Raw genomic sequence first — 5,829 nt, forward strand, 5'->3', positions numbered from 1 at the left:
GCAACCTCCACCTCCCCGGTTCAAGCGATTTTCCTGCCTCAGCCTCCCTAGTAGCTGGGACTATAGGCATGTGCCACCACACCTGGCTAATTTTTGTATTTTTAGTAGAGATGGGGTTTCACCGTGTTAGCCAGGATGGTCTCGATCTCCCAACCTCGTGATCTACCCATCTCGGCCTCCCAAAGTGCTGGGATTACAGCCATGAGCCACTGTGCCCAGCCAGGATTCACATATTTAAAGTCTCTAGTTAATGATTTTTAGTATGTTAACAGAGTTGCATAACTATCCATAATCAATTTTAGGATATTTTTGTTACTTCTAAAAGAAATCCCTACCTACTGGCAGTCACTTCCCATCACTACATGTCCCCCATGTTGAGGTAACTACTAATCTATTTTTGGTCTTTATACATTTATTTATTCTGGGCATTTCCTACAAATGGAAATGCATAATAAGTGGACTTTTGTGGCTGGCTTATTTCATTTGTAATGTTTTCAGAGTTCATCCATGTTGTAGCATGAAGCAGTACATTATTTCTTTTTTATTATTGCATAACAGTCCATTATATGTCTATACCACATTTTGTCTAGCCATTCATCAATTTATGGACATTTTGGATTGTGTTCTCTCTTTAGCTAATATGAATAATGGCATTAACATTTCTGTAAAAGTTTTTGTGTCGACATACGATTCTGTTAATTTTTAGTATATACCTAAGGATAGAATTACTGGGTCATATAGTAATTTTATGTTTACTATTTTGATGAAATACCAACATGTTTTCCAAAATAGCATAGCATTTTATATTCCCAAAATGAGAATTCCAATTTCTCCACTTCTTTGCCAACACTTATTTTTGTCTCTCTTTTAATTATAGCCATTCTTGTTGGTTTAAAGTGACATCTCATGGCGGCTTTGATTTGCATTTGCTTAATGGCTAATGATGTTGAGCATCTTTTCTGTGCTTATTAGCCATATGTATGTCATTTTTAGAAAAGTGTCTATTTCATACCCGTCCTTATTTTTTTTAACTGGATTACTTATGCTTTTGTTTTGGGTTTTAGTGTTGAGTTGGAAGTGTTCTTTATATATTCTGTATGCAAGTCCTTTATCAGATACATAATTTGCAAATATTTTCTCTCCAACCTGTGAGTTATCTCATTTGTTTTTCATGTGACCTTTAAGAAAAAAACTACATTTTGATAAAATTTAACTAATTTTATTTATTTATTTAGTAACTTGTGCTTTAGTGCAGTGTCCAAGAAGGGTTTGCTTTAAAAATCCAGACACAGAGATTTACTCCTAATTTTCATTTTTCTTTTAAGATTTTATTTTCTCATAAGGGTTTTCTCCTAAATGGAAAAGCTTTTTGTTTTGAGTTAATTTTTATGTGTGGTGTATAAAAGGTGCTCAACATTATTATTTTGTATATTCACTTGTCTCATGACTATTCATTCAAAAACGTTTTCTTAACCTACAAAATTGGTTGGATATCTTTTTTGAAATCATATATATATATATGATTTCTCTTTCTCTTTCTCTCTCTCTCTATATATATATAATTTTTTTTTTTTTTTTTTTTTTTTTTGAGACGGAGTCTCACTCTGTCGCCCAGGCGGGAGTGCAGTGGTGTGATCTCAGCTCACTGCAAGCTCTCCCTCCCGGGTTCACACCATTCTCCTGCCTCAGCCTCCTGGGTAGCTGGGACTACAGCCTCCCACCATCATGCCCGGCTAATTTTTTTGCTTTTTGTTTTTTTGTTTTTTTTGTTTTTAGTAGAGACGCGTTTCACCGTGTTAGCCAGGATGGTCTTGATCTCCTGACCTCTTGATCTGCCTGCCTCGACCTCCCAAAGTGCTGAGATTACAGGCGTGAGACACCGCGCCCAGCCTGAAATTATATATTTATTACAAGTATTTATTGAAATCTTCTGTAAAGTTATGGACATATTTTTAGGGTTTTATGGTCTATTTGCAAAACAATAACTTAAGCATAAAGGAATGACACTGTGCTCTGATTTTTAAATGGAGAAATATAAAAATATAAAGTACAAAAAAATCTCAAACTGAGTCTTGAGGTATTTTAGCTAAAAAAAATTCTACGGGAAAAGACATAATTATGTGACAAAACGTGTCATGTTTAGAAAATAACAAGAGGCTATGTGTTGCTGGAAGATAGATCTGTATTGCTGAAAGGAAAATTATAAAAATCAAATGTAAAAATATAAAGCTTTATATATGTCATTGTAAAGGATTCTATTTCATCCCGTCGATAATGAAGAAGCAATGAAAACACTAGTAGAAATGTGACACTGGGTGCACGTGTGAGATTGAAGGTAGAAGAAAAACTATTCAGGTAGATTTTGCTGTAAAAGCTACAGGGGATGAAGATTACCAATGAATAGATATTTTTTGTCACAGCAGCTGTGACAAAATAAAGTTTGTCTAAAAAGATATGTTAAAATACGGAACAAATTAAATTAAGTATATGTATTCTTCCATGGTTAGGAGAAATAAAATTGTACTCTTGTAAAGGTTTTCATTTTATATGAACTGAAAAAACATTGTTTCCACATAGAATATAAAAAATTACGAAAGCATGATTTAGTTTCTCAAAAAATAGTATACACACAAACCCACAAAACACACACACATGCATGAGTTAAAACAAAGAGAACAGAATGAAATATTGTTACTCAACCCGAAAGAAGGCAGAAAAAGTGAAAAAACAGAGAAAAGATACAAAACAACAGCATGAGAGTGAAAAACGAGAAAGGAAATAGCATGATGGTAAGCTTAAATTCAAAAATACCAACAATAGCAGAAATGCAAATAAACAACAAAATACTTAAAACACAGAGACAGTCATAACAGAAAATAAAGCAAGCCCAAATTAAATGGTTTCAAAAAGTATACTTTTTATAAAATCGTCAGACAAGCTGAAAATAAGAGAATACAAAAATATTATATAATATAAAAGTGGACATATTTAACTTAATATTATATTAAGAGTATTACCAAAATAAAGAGAATACTGTCATAGTAATAAAGCATGAATTTACAAGAGAAACTAATCATCTCAATATAGTATGTACCTAGTAACAAACTTTAAATTATAAAATAAGTAATTAATATTTAAAAAGAGAAAAATCTGCAGGCATTATTATTATTAATTTAATTCTATTTTTTTTCAAAATTGTGGAAGAAATTAGCAAAAAGATAGTAGTGGCATTGACTATTTCAACAATTCTGGCAGTCCACTTGATACATTTATTTGTAGAAAGTCACAGCTAACAACCTCAAGTTACATATTTTTTTCAGGTACATACAAAAGAACAAACAAGACAAATCATAAATGGGACTATTAAAAATGTTTACAGAAAATTTAACCACAAAATGCACCATCATATTATCCTACTATCTTTTTAGTATTTTTGATAGTTACAGTGATATCCCATCTTCCATATTTCACTGACTCTTTTTTTTTTGAGACGGAGTCTTTCTTTGTCGCCCAGGCTAGAGTGCAGTGGTGTGATCTCCGTTCACGCAGCCTCCACCTCCTGGGTTCATGCAATTCTCCTGCCTCAGCCTTCTGAGTAGCTGGGATTACAGGTGTCCACCACCAAGCCCAGCCAATTTTTGTATTTTTAATAGAGACTGGGTTTCACCATCTTGGCCAGGCTGCTCTCGAACTCCTGACGTCATGATCCACCTGCCTCAACCTCCCAAAGTGTTGGGATTACAGGCGTGAGTCACCGCGCCCAGCCTATATTTCACTAATTCTTATTGTATATACCTTGGCTTATTATTTTATTTATTTTTAAAATTTAGATTATTATTTCTTTTAAAAGTTAAAACTTATAGATAACGTGCCTTTATTTTCTAATGTGAGTATGAAATGCTATGTTATTAAAAGCAGTGGTAGTCGTATTTCGTTCTTTTATATCCTTACTAACATTTTTCACTATTGTATCAATTATTGAGAAAGGAATACTAAATTATCCAACTTTATTGTTAATTGTTTTTTTCCTCACAGTTCTCTTGACTTTTCTATCATGTATTTTGAAGCTTTGTTATTAGGTATGAAAATAACTATGATTGCTATGTCCCTCACAGATAATTGGGGCTTTGTTTAATTTGTTCTTTAATTCTGTCAATATCTTATTTTGCTTGTATATTGAAGTTTTTAAGTTAGGAACATACTTATCTAAAATTGTTCAATTTTCTTGATATTGGTTCATTTCATCATCATCTCACCTCATTGCTTCTGATCATATTCCGTGTTTGATATCTAGGCTGTCTGGCATTATTTTAATTTCTGCATATTTCTTGGAATCATATTTGTCTGTTTTTGCATTGCTATAAAGAAATACCTGAGACTGAGTAACTTATAAGAAAGGAGGTTTAATTGGCTCATGGTTCTGCAGGCTGTACAGGAAATATACTGCCAGTATCTGCTTCTGGGGAGGCCTCTGGAAGCTTACAATCATGGCAAGAGGTTGTCCGAGTAGAAGCTTGCATGTCAAATGGCAAAAGCAGGAGCAAGAGAGAGTGTGTGTGTGGGGAGAAGGGTTAGAGTTGGAGGTGTCACACACTTAACCAGATATCATGAGAACACACTCACTATTATGAGGCCAGCATCGAGCCATGAAGGACCCTTCACCATGATCCAATCACTTTCTACCAGGACACACATCCAATACTAAGGATGACAATTCCATAGGAGATTTGGTGGGGACACAAATCTAAACCATATCATGAATAATTGTTGCACAGAACACCTTATTCTACTAATTTTTTTATTTTATTTTATTTTATTTTATTTTTTTTTTTTTGAGGCGGAGTCTTGCTCTGTCGCCCAGGCTGGAGTGCAGTGGCCGGATCTCAGCTCACTGCAAGCTCCGCCTCCCGGGTTCCCGCCATTCTCCTGCCTCAGCCTCCCGTGTAGCTGGGACTACAGGCGCCGCCACCACGCCCGGCTAATTTTTTGTATTTTTAGTAGAGACGGGGTTTCACTGTGTTAGCCAGGATGGTCTCGATCTCCTGACCTCGTGATCCGCCCGTCTCGGCCTCCCAAAGTGCTGGGATTACAGGCTTGAGCCACCGCGCCCGGCCTAATTTTTTTATTTTAAATTACCATGCCTTTATGTTTAAAATAGAGGTTTATTCAACATAGCATATTTTAAATAAGGTTTGGTCTGGTTGTGTGGAACATTTAAACTAACTGTAATTATAAATATGGTTGACTTTGTCTATTAAATTGAAATATTTTCATGTGGTCCTTCTGCTTTTTGTTTATTTTGTCAATTTTTTTTTTTTTGGTAACAAGTTTATAGTTTAATAGTCTATTTAATCTTCATAATAGCCTTATAAATTATAAATCTTTTATTTTAATTTGCATTTTATTTTTATGTGTCCTCTAGTATTTGTAATACAAGTCTTAACCTTATAGCCTCTAATTTGATACAATATTGCACTGTGATATGTATAATGTAAATATCAGAATTTTATATTTCTACCCTTCCTTTGATCCTTTTGGCAATCATATAAAGTTACTTCACTTCTATCTAAGCTATACATTGCACAATGCTTGGTAATTATTTTTGCTTTGAAAATCAACTGTCTGTTAAATACATTTATTAATAAAAATCAATGTTTGTTTTAATTAAGTTACATATTTACCATTATGAAACTCCCTATTGGTTTTTGTAGATTCAGGTTTCCCTGCATTACCATTTATTTTTGATCTTATGACATAGCATCAGTGCACTTACAACACATTGTCTCAGCTCTCTTTTTCTGAAAAAGGAATTCTGTTTAGTCGGAGAAA

The sequence above is a fragment of the Macaca mulatta genome, chromosome 3 (assembly GCF_049350105.2).
Source record: "Macaca mulatta isolate MMU2019108-1 chromosome 3, T2T-MMU8v2.0, whole genome shotgun sequence".
In the NCBI taxonomy this organism is placed as follows: Eukaryota; Metazoa; Chordata; class Mammalia; order Primates; family Cercopithecidae; genus Macaca; species Macaca mulatta.